The sequence below is a fragment of the Indicator indicator genome, chromosome 22 (genome assembly GCF_027791375.1).
Source record: "Indicator indicator isolate 239-I01 chromosome 22, UM_Iind_1.1, whole genome shotgun sequence".
Taxonomy (NCBI): Eukaryota; Metazoa; Chordata; class Aves; order Piciformes; family Indicatoridae; genus Indicator; species Indicator indicator.
Window position 1 is genome coordinate 13,833,963 of NC_072031.1, and position 19,473 is coordinate 13,853,435.

The window sequence follows — 19,473 nt, forward strand, 5'->3', positions numbered from 1 at the left end:
AAATCCCCTGAACTGGGCTTAAAAAGCAAAGCAAACTCACCCTGGCTCACCACACCAGCCCCAGTCCCACCTGGACTGCAGCAGGATGCTAGTGTGGAGAGCCCGTGGCAGGAGGCAAGGTGGCTCTGGTCCCCATCCTGCTCCTCGCCTGCCTGGGGGCACACATGGACCTGCAGGGACCAGACATGGAGCATAAATCAGGGACAACTCACATAAATCCATCATCTTCCTCCTGATTTACTTCAAGGTAGCCAGGAGGATTTATTCCCAGTACCTGACTCGAGTTCCCTACCCCCCAGGAGATCAGGTAGAAAACCCAAGCTAGGCTCTTTTTGTATTGATCTTTCTCCTAAACCTCTCTTTTTTTTTTTTTTTTCCTTTCTCTTTTTTTTTCTCTTTTTTTTTCTTTCTTTTTCCTTTTGGATGCAAATGGAGATTGATGAGCCCAGGCAGGCAGCTCTTTGCCTCTGAAGGCAATTTCTATCCGTGTTCCAGGAGGGAGGAATGAGCAGTGGGATGCCTGTGAATCCTGCTTCAAAGAGACCTTCACCCATGGCCAAGGGAGAACTCCCAAGCACCTGGTTCAGCCCAGAAACATCATCATGGACCATTTCCCACCACTGCAGCATTTAAGCCAGAGAGCATCCCTGGCAGGAAACCTCCAGCCTGTGTCCCTGTTCTGACTCCATCCCCTCACAGGCTGCTCTTCCCAGGGCTTGTAGGTGGGAAGAGCACCCAGGGAGGCTTTCACATCACCCCCAGTTAGAGCTGCACAGGCTCACACCCTAAGGCAGCATGAGATCACCATGAAGAGATGTATTTCTGCAGCCACAGGGTGGTTTGGGAGCAAGATCCTCATACCTGAAGGATGCAGGAATGACCAAAGCTGTAGCAACCACCCAGGCACCCAGCAGCATAGCTGCAGCTGCCTTGGGATGCCCTCATGATGCCCACCAAAAGTGGAGCTCTTGCTCAGAGCTTCTCCATGCACTGAAAACACTCAGCAGCACCAAATGTGACACCAGACATGCAGATGAGGACCCTCCTTGGTGCAACTAGCAGACAGCAGAGTCCTGCTCAGCCTTCAGCTGCAGCGCTCTGGACCTGAGCTGCCTTTTTCCCCAGGGACTTGATGCTTTCCAGACTTTCTCCCTAAGGGGCAGGCAGAGCCTCTGGGCAGGAACTGCAATAAGAGTTGGGCACAGTGATCTTTAACATCTTTGCCAGTCTAAATTCCATGGTTCTGATGGGGCACTGATCCTGCAGGCAGGACTTGATGCTCTTAAAGGTCATTTCCAACCAAAATGATTCTCTGATTCCATACTCCTGCCTGTACCTTGTGCAAGACCTCATCAGAACACCTCCTGATGGGACTTACACCAGGGCTTGGCCACACAGGATGGCTCCAGCACAGCCAGGAAAGAGGAGCAAGATCCTAAACCTCCCCACTCATGGGTCCAGGGAGGAGATGAAGAACTGTGTAGGGCGCAGGGCTTTAGGGCTGCTCCCTAAAGCTGCTTCCCTGCCCAAGAGCGCTTGCAAGGGGAGCTGCAGGCAACAGGAGCCAGGAGCTGTGGGGAAAGGGCTGAGTCAGCATCAGGAGAGGACCCCCTCCCCACCTCCAGCCAGACCATTTGGCAGGCAAAGGTTGGGAAGGAGCTTTTCCTCTGTAACAGGGCCGAGCAAATCGTTCCTAGCAGATAAATAATTCAGCAGGAGTTTAGCCTTCCCCTGGCAGCGCTGCCGGCAATTACCTGCGTCCATTCGCCACGCCCGAGTTTCAGCTGAATTATTCAGGCAAGTCGTGGTTGGGCTGAGGAAAAGCCCGAGGAGAGGAGGCAATACCTGAAATGACAGGAAAAATCATCAGCAGAAGGATGGTGGTGTTATGATTATTTAGCAACTGTAGTGCAGGAAACAACCCAGAGCTTCGGGGAGCCCCGTGGTGGGAGGCCGTGCAGAAGCGAGACGATGGATGCAGAGGAGGCACCAGACTGTTGGGTTCCCACCACCCAGCTCCATTTCAAGCCAAAAGCCCCCTGGACATCCCTGGGTTTTCTGCTTCCTACCAGCAAATTCATCTGCTGTAGAAGAGGATGCTGAAAGAAGGAGGACGCTGAAGGAAGAGGACGCTGAAGGAAGAGACAACGCGAGCGAAATAAATCCACGGTTTTGTTTGGATGAACATCTCCAGGATTGTTTTAATGAGATGTCTCCCTGCTTTATTCAGCAGCAGGGCTGCTCAGTGGCCCTTCCACAGCCTCAAGAGCCCATGGCATGGGGATACCCACATGAACTCATCCAGAATCATCAGCCCAAGAGCTTGGTCGCTGCCTCCTGCACACAAACCAGAGCTGGCCTGCAAAGACACATGGGGGGGAAGGGGAGGGGAAAAAAACACCCCCAGTATTCTCAACTCAAGTGAAAAAGACATTTTCTTGAAGGACAAAGCAATGCTTCCAGCAGAAGAGGAAGAGGATTGCAGGGACACATGAGAGCATCAGCAACCAGCAGCAGCAGCCTCATGCTGTAGCTCCTCAGGCTTGAGCTGCTGGACCTGCTCCTGCTCCTGGGGAGGTTTGGCTCTTCCCCTTGCTCAGCACAGACAATCCTCCAGAGCAGTGATAGGACTGGCTTCTGACTCCTGTCCAGGCAGCTCCACCTGCTTTTTGTGCCCAGGAGAACAAGCTGGTGAAGGAGAAGATTCAAACCATGCAGGGCTGCCTGCCACCTTTCCCAAGATACAGCCAGGGATGCTCAGGTTGGGCTGGAATTGCTTTCCTACAAGAAGAAGCAGCAGTATCCACCCCACCTGCACTCCAGGACTCTAAACATTCCAAATGCAGAGAAAAGCTTGGCAGGTGACTCCTGAAAGCACTCAGACATACTCAGGTGTCTAACAGCAACAAACACAGCCTTCTGGTTGGGTTCTTTAAGCCCATCTTGTGATTTTAAGGGTTACTGGCTCCTCAGGGCTAGCAACTCAGGGCTGGTGGTGACTGTCCCAGCAGCATGACCAAGGGTCCTTGTCCCTTCCCATAGTAGACAGCAGCTTTGGCAGAGCTGGTGGCTGTGCTCCTGCCTTCCCAGTGCCACTGTGGGCACCACACAGTGTCCAGGGACTACAGCAAACTCCTCTCCCAGCTCCCTCAGAGGGCTCCGGTCCATGATGCCACAGTGTCTGCTCATGGCACAAAGCATCCCCAAGTCAGGGCCTTTATTAAACTCCTATCCTCCCCAGACCAAGGCTTTGCAAGGCTCTGAATTAAACCACCTCTCTCTGTCCATGAGCCACCTGCAGTAGACTCTGCATCAAGGAAATAGGTAAAAAGAAGAAAAGCAAAAGAAATCTGCATGAGTGGTCCCTGATGTTACAGCAGAGGAACACATCACCCCCAGCTGGGCTGAGATCCTCATTTCTTCTGTTTCCTTTTCACTTGCTGGTCATGCATTTAAAATTATTTTATAAAGGCAAAAAAGAAAAAAAAAAAAAAAAAAAAAAAAAAAGAAAGAACAAGAAGTGATCCCCCAGGGAGATGCTAACTCCAGTCCCACAGAGAAAGGCATGCAGAGAAGGAGACACCAGACCAATGCCTGCTGCTTTCTGGGCTGCCAGAGCTCATCCAAAGGAGGACAAAGCCCCACTCAAAGAAGGATGAAGCCCACAGGAGAGTTTTCCCTCTGCCTAGAAGGGATTCACTAGTGAGAGTCACACACTGCCTTCCTCCACTTCTTGTTCCTCACCCAGCTCCCAGGCTGTTCAGACAAGTGGTCCCCAGCCTGCAGGCATTTCCACCTCACTGGGGGCAGCCCAGGCAGAAGGTCTTGCTGAGTCATCTACACTATTGCACCCCAATTTGATGAGGCTGCCCAGGTGCCTTCACAGGGCAGGGGCTGGCTGGGAAGGCTGCAGCTAGAAAAGGCCATTGAGAACTGGGAAGGGAAGACAGCAGCCAGGAAGGATGCGTGGGGATGTTGGAGTCCCCCTGACCAGCTCACATCAAGCATTTCTTCAGGTATCAAGTGGGCCATTGGGTCATGCCTCTGCAGTGCTTTTCCTTCCACAGCTACCCAAAGATGATCCATATCCTCTCCTTCAAAACTACCATTCCTGCTCTTCCTCTCTGCAAGGCTCCCATTGCACCTGCAGAGGCTCCTGGCACCCACTGGGACTACAATACCTGAGCCCAGGGTCTGAACATCTTCACCCAGATCAACCAGGGTTGGTTGTTTTGCCTCATTGCTGGTTCTGGAAAGGCTGCTGGCTGCTGGGAAGGCTGCCCAGGAGTGAGGACAAAGTAGTGTGCTAAGCTGTGACATCTGCCTGGGGAGAGGGTAGGGTAGAAAACCCAAAGTAATCACAGAAGCAACCTCAGCAGCCACCCTATTGCTGAACCAGAGGGCAGCCCAGCTCAGCCCTTTCCCAGGGCTGGGGTCTCCCCTGCAGACCCTTCCAGGCTGGAGGGTTCCATTGATGCTGGGGGGCATCCCAATGGATCTACTCAGCCACCTGAACACAGCTGGGATGGGGGTTGGCATCTCTTCTGCTGAGATCAGGAGCTGCAGCCAGGCACTGGCATATGAGTGCACCATCCTGGAAGGAGCTCAGAGTGTATTGGGGAGCAGCCCACAGCCATCAGAAGACCTGCCCCATGCCATGCCATGCCATCCCATCCCATCCCATCCCATCCCACCCCACCCCACCCACGGGAGCCAGCTCACCAGGAATGTCGTGTGTCAGCATTTTGCCACTGATAAATAAGGGAGGAATGTGGCAGCTCTGCCCCCCAGGATTTGCCAGGCTTCTCCATCAGAGAGGAAAAACGAGGGCTTTGGAGGTACTGGTGCCCTCACCCCTGCTAAGGTTCCACCTCTGCCAACACCAGCCTGGGGTGACAATGAGAGTGCCCAGAGCTCCTGCCCCTGCATGGCCCCAGGGAGCAGAACGATGCACAGCACAGCACCCTCCAGGATGGAGGGAGAAGCACAAACAAGACCAAAATGAGCTTTTGTACCCAAAGCAGATACTTCCATCCCAGCTGATGTGCAAGGATAGGAGAGGGAGGGGGGAGAAAAGCAGCAGCTGGGATTTTGGAGAACAATGTGGAGAGAAAAAAAAAGAAAGAAAGAGAGAGAGAGGAAGATGAGTGTGGTTGAGTCACCCGTGGCTGTCAGCCCCTGCTGGGGGCAGGGCAGCAGGAAGGTTACTGATCAGCCAGATCTGAAACCAGACAAACTATTTCCACATGCCAATAAAACCCCAAGCATGAGGGGTTTGCTGGGCTCTGGGGGCCCCATGCTGCCTCTAAAACAAAACAGAAGAGCTGGAAAGCTCACCCAGGCAGGAGCTGGCATGTGGAAGGGAGCACGGTGCTGGCATCTGACCTTTCCTTCCTCATCCTCCTCCTCACCAGCTGCAGCTGGTCCCTGCCAGCGTGGCTTGGTCTGCATGCAATGGACACGTGGAGAAGCAGCTGGGCAGTGCAGCCATGGCTCAGGGTGGGTGATGCTCACCCTGAGACCTTGCCTCCCACATGGGACTGAGAACTGAGAACTCATCTTGCTTGTGTCTTTGGTAGGCTCCAGCACGTGGGGTCAGGGATCTAAGGGCTGAAAGCATCCCCAGAGCCAGCCCTTCAGAGAGGCCAAGCTGAGGCAACCCACTCCCCAGGGACACTGACAGCCCCAGCCCTCCCCATGCTGAGATGGGGACATTATCCAAGACACAGCTGAAAGAGTCCTGCTCCCACCTGTGCCCTGTCACACAGTGACCTTGGCTGAGCCTCTGACTCTCCCAGGACTCACTCACAGCAGCCACAAACCCCACTGCAGCCACTGAGACCTCACTGCTGTAACTCACCCAGAGGCAGCTCAGCCCTTGTACTGCCCACATGGATCCCCCACACTCCCCTATCTCCACGGGGAAAGCAAGAGGATGCCTGGTTAATCCCAACTGCCAGGGGCCCTGGGGACATAGCAGACGGGCAGTGGGCACCTGGTGTTGGCCAGGCTCCATGCCACCCAGTGCTCACTCCCACACCACCCAGTGCTCACTCCCACACTCAGGGTGATCAACAGCAGTTCCAGGCTGTCAGCAGAGCCCAGCAAGCTCTCAGCATGTCCCCAAGCCATCCATGTGCTGTCCCACAGTCCCAGAGCTGTGTCTCTCTCCATCTCTCCACACTCGTCCTGCCATTTGGGGCAGCTGGAGAGCCAGGACTCAAGCCCAGTGCCTCGGCCTGCAGGAAATCTCTTCAGCCTTTGGCCATTTGCTCAACAAGCAGAGGGACTGGATGACTGCAACCTTCCCTTCTTTGTTGCAAGAGTTTAAGAAACCTTGGACCCCTCACTGCTGCAGAAACCTCCTGTTCTGCCCTGGGTGCAGGAACCAGAAGGGGAGGGCAGTGCTGCCATCCCCTCCAGACACAAGGGAAGGCCATTGAGGAAGACATCCAAGGCCACACCAAGGCTTGGCCTTGTCTGCTTTGGGTGTATTTGGCAACTGGAAGGTTTCGGTTGAGAAGGCAGCCTGGAGGTCAGTGCCAGGCTGCTCTGTGCTCACACACCACCAGTGCTCTTGTCTCCAAGAAATGCTCCACCTTTGCTGTGTGAGCTACCAGTGCAGGAGGAAAATGGAGCAATGGCTTGTGCCTTGCCTCATCATCCCATCCCACCAAGGTAAAACCACCAGGCTCTGCAGCTCCAGCTGCCCACAGCCACTTCCCCGCCTTCCCTATTCCAGGAAATCTACAGATTTCACCAGAAAGCCACAAAAATCCATCTGCCCCGAGAGGCTGTCCCCTTCTCCCCCGTCCTCCCTCCCGTTTTCAGCACCGGCTGCTATTCTGCTCAGGTCCTCCTGGCGCGCTCCTCACCGCAGCATCCCCAGCCGGCAGTGACTAACATCTGTCACATGTTTGCTCTCTCATCCTCGCCCGGGGGCAGGAAAGCTCCTGCCTGTGTGTGCACGCAGCCTGCCACATGCCAACGCAGAAGCCCCGGGTTAGAGCCCCCGGCTCAGAACCCCTGGCTCGTTCTGGTGCAAATCAAGGGGTTGGGAGGTGTCTGCAGCGAAGACAGAGCCTTACCTTGAGAGCAGAAGGCACAAGCTTGGCTGTGGGCTGTGATCCCAAGGTGGTTTGTGCTCCTCCATCACCACAGAGCATCTGCAAATGCCCAGACTTGTCCAGTGGGGCATCCTGTAGGCCAAGCAGCACCCAGCACATGCCTCCAGCCCAGCTCCCCATGCTGTCCTGACCAGCACTGGCACACAGGGCTCACCACCACCCAGCCTGTCAGCATTCTTCACCAGGCCTGATCCAGGTACAGGGTGATGCTGGGGTCAGCAGTGCTGCAGGCAAGGAAGGAGAAAGTGACTGTGGTGCTCTCAGAGGACCAGAGCTTTGGAGAGACCCTGAGCATCTTGGGCTTCTTAGAGAAGAACAGCTCCTGACAATGTAAGGAGAGCACGTCCTGCTGCTGGGAGGTGAAGGCTGCCCACATCACCCTCATGCCAGGCTACTGTAACTCATAAGCCCTTTGAGTCAGGTACCCTAAAAGCTTACTCCAAGGCTTTCAGTGTTTTGTTTTGTTTTTTTAATCCAGGACTGCTAACAGAGCTGGATTCCCATGGTTAATCCAGCTCAGGCTCAGAGCAGTGACCCCACCTGCTAGCACAGCTCCATCAAGCCATCCAGTCACCACCACCACCTCCACATCACTTGCTGGGATGAGCTGCAAGTTGCATGTTGGCCATCAGGACCAGACAGCTCCCCTTGCACTCTGTGGCAAGAGCTGCAGACCCAGAAGATGCAGAGAGATCTTCCTGCTAAGGGACACTTGCAGAAGATCTGACTGCAACCAGCCCAAAAGGCTGAAGGGGGCAGCTGAGGGAACTGCAGCACCTGAACAGATTGTGTTAGCAAGGTGTGAGTGGGGTCACAGCACAGGGGTGGGCACAAGCTGTCCCCATCCTTAGGAAAGGAGAAATGAAAGCCTGCTGAGCCAGTGTCAGTGGTGAAACTGAGACTCTAAAACCCACTTAGAGAGACACTATGCAAAGGAAAAATAAACATGAGACCAACGTTTGGTTACCCACACCCAAGGAGAGAAAGGTCATCACTGACCTCCAGAAGGGAAGGTGAGTCCTGGGATCACAGCTAATGCTGGCACAGAACAGCTCCAGCAGGAGGTGGTTTCCCTGGGGAGTTGGGTGGCCCTGAGGAGCAGCAGAATGGAAGGGAGGTGGCCAGGGAATGGAAAGGAAGGTGACACACTCAGTGAGGACAAATCTGGGGTGTAAGAAGGAAGCCTGCATGGATAGTAGTAAGGCAGGGATGGACCCAGCTGTGTTGGGACATCAGGAGCTGATGGAGAGCCACTGATGGGTGAAAGGGCAAGAGCAATTCTAGCTTTGAGAAGTGTTTCCAGTAGAGGAAGAGGAATGTAAGTGCCATCAGAGCAGACTCTGAGAGAACTGCATCTAAAAGGCAAATATTTCAAGGAGAGTAAAATCTTGAGCAGAGCAGAGTGGAAGACCTCACCCAGATCCAAGAGGAAGGTGCAACTTAAAGAGGCTGGGAAGATGAGGTCTGCTCCCAGCCCTCAGAGCTAGGAGATGCTGGCAGAAGCCCGCATAAGAAAAGCAGGTGTGAAACACCCGACTGCTCAGAACAGAACAGGAGCTGTCCCCAGACGTGGTCACCAACAATAACAGCAGATGACAGTCAAAAGGGAGCCTTAACCCTGCTGTAAAAGGAGAGAGACACATCCTGATTAACACAACTGAGTGCCCAGTTAGAGGCTGATTGCAGCAGGCTGCTCACACCTCGCTGGAGCCCCTGAGCCATGCTCCTGCGGAGCCTGTAGGGCAGGGGGGGCATTAGGCTGGAAATGGGAACATTCCTCAAAATCACACCCTGATCCTGATGGAGTTGGTCACCCTCCTGATGGCAAACGTGCCTGCAAAAGCCAGCAGGACAAGAAAGGAAATGGTAATGAGAGAGCTGGGGTACTGTGAAGGTACTGCTGAAAAGCAGGTCCTAGGTACAGAGAAACATTTACCCTGGGTTTGAGAAGAATAAAACCTGGTGCAAACACCAGAGCTCAGCCCTGCCCTCTCCCACCACACTCAGTGGTCCTCATCTCCCACCCAGACAAGCTCAGTGATGTGCTGCACCCAACCTCTGCAAAACATGGAAGAGCTGGGGAGGCTGGAGACACAAAATACCTCTTCACCTCCCACGAGGAAAGTGGTTTGTGGAGCTCAGCCCAGCAGGGCTTATGTCTCTTCAGCCACACCGAGCCTGTGGGCTTCTGAAAAGAAAGGTCTGATCCCAGAAGAGACCTCAGGAAGCCACCTAGCTCCATCCACACCATGGTAGGACCTGATGCACCCCAGGCTCTGCTGCTGGGGAAGTGCTGGTAGGAAAGTCAGGCTGAGCACAGCTGTCCTGCACGGTCACTGCTCCCCTCCAGGGAATGGAAACCACAGCAGGGTTTTATGATGGCATTAAACTCGATGTTCCAAGCACCTCTGGTACTGCAGGACCTTCTCAGAAGGGTTATTCCAGCCTGAAGGGCAGATTTACCAGCAGCAAATCCAAATGAAGCCAGCAGCCACAGGGCTGTCTGCACACCTTCTGCCAAGAAATGCTGCAGCCTCCAGCACAAGAGGGGCATCAGTGTGGGGGTTTTGTTCCTCTCTCCTTTCTTTTTCCTAGTAAATTAATACCAATAATAATAATGGTAGCAAACTCCCCTTGGCTTTATCCTCCCCCACCAGAGCAGATTCAATTAGCAGCTTCTCTAAGTGGCAGAAGTGGGATTTACTCCCAGAACAGGAGGCATGAAGATGTAGGGCAGTGGGAAATTTCCATTTGCCCCCCAACCAAATTCCCGTCCCCAACCATTCCCAGCACTGAGGATCAGATAAGCTTCCGGGCTTGGCTTCCACACTAACAGGTTTGGGAAGCACAGCCTGTGGTGGGGACAAAGAAGCCCCAAACACATGGTCACCAAATCCCTTTCTTCATGCAAAGTGGATACCATCACCCTTTGGGTGCTCTCTAAGTCTTAAGCATCCCTTGAAGCTGCATTGGCACCCACTAGAGCTGGGTAAAAGCTGCTCACAAGCTGAGCTGCTAGCTGCTGATGGCCAAAGTGCCCCAAAATATCCCAGGCTCAAACTGAATTCCCATGATATGGGTGGGCAGCTGAAACCTTAATAGGTCTTGTATCAAAAGGGCCAATCCCCAGCACAGGATGGAGCTGCAAGCTTGTGGCATTCAGCTGGCTGGAGCAGCTACAACCACAGAACCCCAGGATGCTGGGGGTTGGAGGGGAACTTTGGAGATCATTTGCTCCAACCCCCCTGCTAAAGCAGGGGCACCCACAGCAGGCTACCCAGGATCACAATGTCCAGGCAGGTTTGGAATCTCTGCAGAGAGGAAGACTCCACAACCTCTCTGGGTAGCCTGCTCCAGGGCTCCACCACCTTCACAGCAAAGAAGTTTTTCCTCATGTTCAGATGAAACCTCTTGGGTTCCAGTTTGTGCCCATTGCCCTTGTCACTGGGCACCACTGAGAAACAGTCTGACCCCATCCTCATGACATCAATGCTTCAGATATTGATCAGCATTATCATCCTCACCCCAGCACCATGCCCCACACGAGGGACCAGAGGACCCAACCCACCCCCATATCATCCTGCTCACACTCCCAGGAAGCTTCCCAGCCCCAAGCTCCCAGTGAGGGCTGCTGTGACCACACAGAGAAGAGGCAACGATGCACCACCACCACTCACACCAAGCCCTCCACATCCTGCAATTTCTATTTGGTTCCCTTTTAAAGGAGCTGCAGCACAGGGTGAGTTTAGCCTTCAAACCTGCTTGTTTGTGTAATTGCCAAAAAAGGGGAAAAAAAAAAAAAAAGGAGGAAAGGCAAAAAAAAAAAAAAGGAGAAGGGATAAAAAAATAAAAGACACAAACCAACCCTGCTACAATGACTAATTAGCTGGCTCCTGCCTCCTACCCTGTAAACAAATGTATTTGTAACCAATTTGCAAGCACTTTGCATAAGGGGCCCAGAACACTCGTGCCTGTTTGATGCATTTTGACATTAATTTGATAATAGCAGCTTAACAAGGAATCCAGGCTCCCCAGCTATAAATATGCTGCTTTTCCACTTCCTTTTATCTGCACAGTGAAATAATGTTGTTTTTCCCCCTGCTGCAATAACCACCATCCAACCCTTTCATGAATGCCCTTTATGTCCTTTAGCATTTTCAAGGCTTCTTTTTTCTTTTTTTTTTTTTTTCCCTCTCCTCCTCCTCCTCATGGAGAAAATAAAAAAGGGGTTTATTAGTTGTATTTTTAATTCCTGTTCATCAGGGGGAAAGCAGAAGAGAGGACAGTGATGGTGCTCTGGTAATGCTGCTTCCAGGAGACAGGGGTGAGAGATTTGTTTGTTCAGAAAGATTTCTCCATCCATTTGAGCTTCACAGGAGAAAGCAAGCTCATCCTCCTCCTCTTCTCCACTCACAGGCTCACAGGATGTTAGGGGTTGGAAGGGAGCTCCAGAGATCATCCAGTCCAATCCCCCTACCAGAGCAGGACCATAGAATCCAGCACAGGTTGCACAGGAATGCATCCAGATGGGTCTGGAAAGTCTCCAGAGAAGGAGACTCCACAACCTCTCTGGGCAGCCTGTTCCAGTGCTCTGGGACCCTCACAGGGAAGAAGTTCCTCCTCATGTTGAGGTGGAGCCTCCTGTGCTGTAGCTTACATCCATTGCTCCTTGTCCTGTCCCAGGGTGCAGCTGAGCAGAGCCTGTCCTCTACTGCCACACCAGAAAGCAAATCCAAGCACAGTGAAGTGGGGACAGGACACTGGAATCCACTCTGAATGCCAACCTTGTACAAAGGCCCCATGGCCCCCAGCTCCAAAGAGAGGCTCTACAGGATCACCCTACTGAACCTCTGCTTGATGGGACAGTTCCACATCCACCAGGGGGACAGCACAGAAAGGGCTGGATCAGAGGGACTGAAGTGGGGCTACAGCTTGTCTATGCCCTGACAACACCATTCCTCCTCTCTTCCTGCTCCCTCCCAAGACTTACCACCTACCACAACACCAGATCCTCATTCACATGCAAGTTCTTACTCATCCATGTGTCTTCCATCTCTATTTCACCTGTCAGCCCCCAGGCTGTCTATTTCACCTGTCTTTGGGGCCTGGGAAACAGCAAGCACAAAATTAGCACCTTGGAAATTGTCAGCTGCATCCTATGGCCACAGGAGAAGCCTCTGGGAGATGGAGTAATTTGGCCTCTCCCCACCATACTTCCTCCTCCTTAGCCTCCACCTTGGAGTCAGCAATGCACAAGCAGCTTCCAAATTGATCCAAGGACTAAGAAGTAACACTCAGAGCATTCCTCCTGCCAACCCAGGCCTGGAGACCTCCCAGACTAGGTCCCAGATGGCAAACAAGTGTTCACTGCTGTAGGCTGAGAGTGAAGGTCTGGAAGATCTTTTAGTCAGCACTCTGCAGACCTGCCTCCTCTGAGGTGCTCTCACCCAAGACACATCAAATGCTGAAGAGCATCTGGTGGGAGATAAGGGCAATGCAAAGCAGATCAGATGGAGCAGCCCCTGGTGCTCATCCACACTTCCCATTTTGACCTGCAGTGCTCAGGCATCTGGTAGCAAAAGACTCTGCAAAGTGAGAAGAGGACCCAGTCTCCAGGCAGAAGAGAACTGGATCATCTGCTCCATCTAAATGTCCTCCTCCAGCCCTTAACCATCACCAGCCAACTTCTTTCCACAGCTAGAGATGCTGTTAAAGATGCTTCACCCCTTCCTCCTCACTGTATCTCCAGGACTTCACAGCCTGGGTGATCAGCCCCAGCACAAAGATGCTTCACCCCTTCCTCCTCACTGTATCTAGAGGACTTCTCCACAGCCTGGGTGATCAGCCCCAGCACTGATCCTTCCCTGCCCAACACAGGCAGGCTGCAGAGCTGCAGTGTTAGTGGGAACCTGCTGCTTTCCCAGCAGGCTGGTACTTGCTGCCCAGCAAGCCCAGTTAAATCAGGCAGCAAAAAGCCAGCTGGGCAGAAAGCAGAGGCAGAGAGGTGGGGAAGGGAGGAGGGGACAGCCACAGCTCCCCGGGGAGGCTGCTCGGTGGGCAGGGCTGATCACCCATGACCCAGACCTCCACCTACAAGGTCTCCTTTCCCCTTCACACAGCACAAGCTTCCTTCTCCACCATGCCTTGACAGCACTGTTTCTCCTCTCCTTCTGGTCCCCCCCAAGACTTTCCACCAATCCCTGTGGACAGAACCTTGCTCACATGTTGGGTCTCACCTGTGTATCCTCCACATCTGTCTCATGTTCTTCCCTCTTCCCACAGCTGTGTCTAGAAGATCTGGGAATGGTCTTCTGCACATCCACACTGCCAAGAGCCCAAAGATCTCTGACAGCCAAGGGGGTAGAGGGCATCTCCAGAGCTGAAGGGCCCCAGCCCTGTGGTCATCCACCCCCATCAGGAGATGGGTAGGAGAGAGAAAATCCACAGAGCAGGCCTGCAGCCTTCCCAATTTTATTTTCCCTTCTCTTTAAAAACATCTTGGATTGCCATGACCTAATTTGAGGCACTTGCCCAGCCTCCTCCTTCCCCACAGCAAGCAGAAGTGCCTCTCACCCCTTCTCCCTGACTCTCCTCACAGAGATCAATACTCCATTTGCTCAAACAATGGCTGCATGGGTGGGGGCAGAACCAGAAACACACTGAGACATCCAAGTGGTTGCAGGAAGATCTCTCCCAACGCCAAGGCCAGCTCTTCACCCTCATGCCTTCACTCCAGTCCCCTCTTCTGGAAAATGAGTTGTCTCCCTCCTTGCCAACAGATAAACTGGCAGAGGGCACACCACCAGTACCAAATGGGGAGAGGGTTGCTCCAGGCAGCCCTCCCCAAGTGTCCTCCCTTGGTGTGTCCTATCCACCACGGCCCTCTCCACCATTTCCCCCTTAAGTCGTTCCCTGGGATGGTTAATGCCAAAACCCCAAGGCAAGTCCCAGAGATAAGCTGGAGGCTTAGCAGAGTCCAAAAGCACATTCTTTCCTCAGCCTCCTCCCTCCTTATCTCCTCTCCCTCCCCCCAAAAACACATTTAGATAAAAGTTATAGGAACAATAAAAATCCAAAACTTAAACACAAGCATAGGAAGGATGGAGGGAAGGTCTCTGCTCCCTGCCCTGGTGAGCAGACCTGGCAGAACAGGAAAAACAACAGAGGAGAGGCCACGATCCTCTCCAAAATAAAACCTGGCGTAGGACCTGGGATCACTGTAAGGTGAGATCACAGCACTTGTGCTCTCCTGCAGTCCCATCATGAGCCCTGCAGACTCACTTACCTTTCCAAAATGGATCACAGCAATTCTGAGTGATCTCCTGCTGCTTCACCTACCTGAGGTGAGCTGAGTGGAGCACATGGGTACTTGAGCAGCTACATCCTGTTCCTCTCCTCAACCAGGCAGCTGGTGGAGTCACCACCCCTGGAGGTGATGCAGCAGCTGCAGATGTGGCACTTCAGGATACTGTTTAGCAGCCAAGGCAGTTGGGTTATGGTTGGACTCAGTGATCTTAAAGGTCTTTTCCAACCTTAATGATTCTCTCGTTCTGTGACGGTTGTTTTGTCCCTCAGCAGCACAGCTCAGCAGTTGAGATCCACAGAGGAAAAGCGTTTCCTAAGCACAAGGCAGCTCCTTGAACACCCACCTGAGCCACAGCCACGAGCACCAAGGTGCACAGAGCATCCCCTGCAGACCTGGGGGAGTGAGGCTGTAAACTCCATGGGCACCAATCACCCCAGAACTCCCACAACTCCCAGGCCAACATCCCTGCCCACACACACCTCCATCTCACATCACTGCAGCTTCCTGAGAGGATGGCTTTGGTTTTAAAGGGAAATAGGAGGCAGGAGGCAAGGAGAGCAGCCTGGTTCCAGCTCAGTTTCACTCTTTATTTGAAGTTTTACATGCCACCAGCATACAGGAAAGTTGCACATTCAGAACTCGACTCACTACTAGAACAAAGGGCCAGATGCAAACACAAGTGTCAACGAGTGCACAGATGGAGGAGCCCAAACCCAGCAGCTTGTCGGTCTTTGGGACCAGGTTATGCCACATTCTGATGGCACCTGAGGTGTCAGAGGTGAACCCACAGCTCTGAGGGCCACCTCCCTGCAGGGCCATGGTTGTGACCTGGGTCTTCTCTCTTGAATTGGCACTGTTCTCTTTCAGCCAAGCTAAACGAGCAGGTTGGGCACCCAGGTCTACCAGAACCGAGGGTGTTTGGAGGCCAGCTGCCCAGGTGATGCTGTTCTGCACTCCCCTTTCCATGGATGCCAGCAGTTTTCACCAGGAGGAACAATTCCCACCGCTGTTTATAGGGAGAGATGACAGAAACAGGGACTCTTACACTGACATTTTCTTTTCAAAGAAAAGTTTTGACAGAAAAACATTTTCTCCGCGGCAGCCTTGGGCAGGGAGTTGCAGCTTCCACTTCAAAGGACAAACTTCAAACCCCAAATCCAGTGTCCTAATGGTTCTGTGCTACATTACTTAATTGTCACACAGCTAATTAGCAATGCCTGATTTCACGTTCTCTGTAGAGAGATGGAGTCCACAAAAGAAGGAGCTACTTAAAACAATAAATAAAACAAGGCACCAGGCAGCCAGGCTCTGACAACATTAACATAAACCATTACACTTTACCGTTGAAAAAAGTGAAATAAAACCCCTGCCATGATTAAACCTATATTGATCTGGCCTCCTTCAGATCTCAGAGCTTTGAATCTCTGCAAGGAAGGCCGAGGGGGGCTGGGGGAGAAGTCAAGGCAGGGAGCTGGGGGCTTCGCCTGCGCGGCTGCGTCTCGCCAGCGTGCAGCAGAGATCTTTAAAATTCTAATTATTTCCCTATCACCCAGCAAGATCAGGATCGATAGATGGGACAGACTGACCCCTTTCCTCCAGTGTCAGGGGGAAATGACGGGGGGAGGGGGGGAAGCAGTGGGGGGAGGGTGAAAGGAGAGCGTCAGAGGTCAATGCCACAAAACAATAGATATTGATGTCTCCATTCATTTCAAACAGCGGAAAGGTCAATGCCTCCCTTGCTTCGTGTTTTATGGCTGAAATCCTGCTGCTAACAGCAACAATGTTAGTAGTCAGACCTCATCCATCCTGTTTTATTATTATGATTATTTCTAACCAGGTTAGCCATTTTGAAAATTTGACGAAAGCTGGGAAAGCAGCAGTGGGAGGCAGGGGAGGAGGAGGAGAGGGGAAGCTGCCCTGGAAATTAATGGAAGGGATGGTTTCCATTAGTTTTCCAGCCAGCCTGTCCCCCCCCTACCTGTGCTCTAGTTTGTCCCTCACTGCCCCCTAAAAAATGAAAAGGGCCTGAGGCAACATCCCTTCACTATTAATCATTATTCCCTGTACAACATCCCAATTGGTTTCTATGGAAATGATTCTCCTGCTAGAGTACCCTGGCTGCACATCTCATCAGAGGCAGGAGAGCTGCAGTGGAAGGAGATTTGCCTCTGCAGTGCCCAGCACGGCTCCTCTGGCTCCAGCACAGGTCTCCCTGCAGGCAGGGGACAGGAGCTTTGGCTGGACACTCTCTGCTGTGGCTGGCCAAGGAGATACAGCATCTCCCATCAGACACAACGCTTCTGCACCCATCAACTCCACCAAGGGAAAAGCCCCAAGCCTCTCTGGCTGTGGAGGACATCCCATCCTAAAGCACCCACCACCAATCAACTCACAGCCTCATTCCTGTATGCCTGTCATGCCTCTGCAGAGCAGCAAGGTGAAGGGACAGATCCTGCCCTGTGAGCCTCAGGTGCCTCAGCAGAGGAGGAGGAGGTGGCCATGCGAGTTAAAGCCAGCAGGGTCACTGCCCTGGTCCCTCTCAACCTGCATTCACAGCCCCAGCCCTACCCCCTCCTCCCACCTTGCCTGGAGGGGACAGTGTCTTGCACCCCTGCAAGCTCCCTTGGGCCAGGCAGGTGAGTCCTCCTCCTCTTCCACAGATGGGGAAACTGAGGCCAGTGTCAGTCACCAGTGTGTGCCTGGCTTCCAGCTCAAGGTCTCTGGCACAGTCCTGCCCTGCTTTCCTTTCACTCCCATCTCTCCTCCTGCTGAGCCACCTGCCCAACTGACAAGCTACTGTAGTCCCAGCTTGGCCACATCACACAGCCCCTCTCCAAAGCTATTTTCTAAAGAGAGCTTGAAATCAGCTTTGCAGAACAGCTGAAGAAGCATCCTTTAACCTACAGTCCTTCCAACAAACCTACTGAAACTGCAATGACTGCCCCACCACACACCAAACCCACCATCCCTCTTGAGAGCCTGCAGGAACCAGACAAGGCTTGGACATCAGCAGAGAGCAAGCAGCTTCTGACTGTCCATGCCAGTGGCATTTATCCCAGGGCATCCTTGTCCCAAAGAAGCATGGACATCTCCTTGGTGGTCAAAGAAAGATTTCTTCTGCAGTCCCTCAAAGACCAAAGGGGTGATTTGGAACACAGCAAGAGGCAGGCCAGCAGGGTCTGGGAATCCTGCAGAGGTTCTCCCTGCGAGAAGGGCACCTTCTGTAATTGCATTCATTTATTGTAGACTACGGACAGGGGCATCAGCAGGCTCCGAGATCACCTCATTAGATGCTCACAGACAGCAGAAGGCAGATTTCTGGAGAGAAGGGGGCAGAAACCAGAGGAAAGGAGGGGGAATTTCACATTCACTGAAAGGCAGGAACAAAACATCCACCTCTCCATTCTCCTCTCCCCCTCCACCGCCGCAGAGCGGAGCCTCGGCGCTGAGCGGGCTCCGAGCCCCATCCATTGCTCTGCTCAGAACATATGGTGCTGTGTTTAATAGCCCAGCTCTGCCAATTGGGGACTATTAGGGTGGGTTCTTTTCCCAGTGTAAATGTTGCAGAATATAAATTGTAATTAACACCGATGCCAAAATAGCACTTAGAGAAAATAAGCACATTATTAACATCTGGTGAATCCTGCCTGGAGTGCAGAAGCAGCGGAAATTCGCACTCACCAGAAGAGGATCTGTAGTAGAGACGTGGAGCGCTGGCCCGGAGCTGGGGGTGGAAGGAGTTTTTTTAGCTCTTTCTCCTGATTTGGGGTACTGTCTGTATCACCTGGGGGTGACCTTTCCTAGCCCTGATTATAACTGGGAGGATTTGCATCAGGATTTGTGACCCGCTGGTGGGTGGTCAGATGTCAGAACATCGTACCCCAGGCAGCAGAGCAATGGTGCCATAAAGCATGCCTGCCCTGACCCAGCCAGCCAGGAGGCAGATGGGCATTGCTCTGCCAAGCAAGAGGTACAGCGTGCTTCACCAGGTGACTCCAGCCCCAAGACCACAGGGTTAACACCACCATTAAGCAACTGGTGTTTTCTGTCTCCCCCTCACAGGCTGGGCAGGAACAGCTGAGTTGGTAGTTCTGCCACACTCTTGCCTGTGCCACAATGTGGATGTGGAGGGGATGCCTCTGCTGAGGGTAGGGATGGCCTCACTCCTGTAGCACCAGGCACTGGGATTCCTCCACAGGACAAAAAGGTCCCTATAGGGATTAAGAGAGCTAGCTCCATCCCCTCAGCCTTCCCTCTACCCTGCCCAGAGGCACAAGGAGGAAAAAGCAGCTTTGCTAATGCTCCAAGCAAGGAGAAGAAAGCAGCTTTGCAAACGCTCACTGCCTAACCCTCACTATTCTAGGAAAGAAAGCCAGACAAAAACTCGGCAGAGCTGAAGTGGTCTGAACTGGACAGAGCCCCAGCTCACGTTCCTGCCAGAAAGCACAGCTGACTTGCTGAAGCCAGGGAGGAGGAGAGGAGAAAGCTGTTGGAGAGGGAGAAAGGGATTCAAACAGACAAGTAATACGACAAGAGGTAGAAAGAACGACCTCGCTGGGAGAAGAGGAGAGAAAACAGTGGCAGGATGCCAAGAACAGGGCACCAGCTCCTGGTGCTCGCCCGCCTGGTGTCTAACCTGAGGCAGAGTCTCCAACGCTTCAGGAGCGATTGCGGCTCAGCTCCACCTGTTCCTGGAGGAGCAAGACCCAGCATCACCACCCTGCCACTGGCTGCAAACTGGAGACTGCTGCTGGCACCCTGTCCCGAGTGGGGAAGGGAGAGAAGCTCATGGCAGACAGCAAATGCCTGCAGGGGTCAGTTTTGGCAATGCACAGATTTGTGCTCGTAGAAAGGTTAGCAGCAACCTGCTCATTAACACCGTAACCTACCTGAGCACCAGGCCTACTGCAGCCTGGCTCAAGAGTCACAGCAGCAAGACAGATTTCCAGGCAGGTTCACACCTGACTGAGGGAAAAGGAAGGAGGGGAAAATCCTCCAAAGCTGTAAGATGCATTTAGCTTTCTTCTATCCCATCAGACC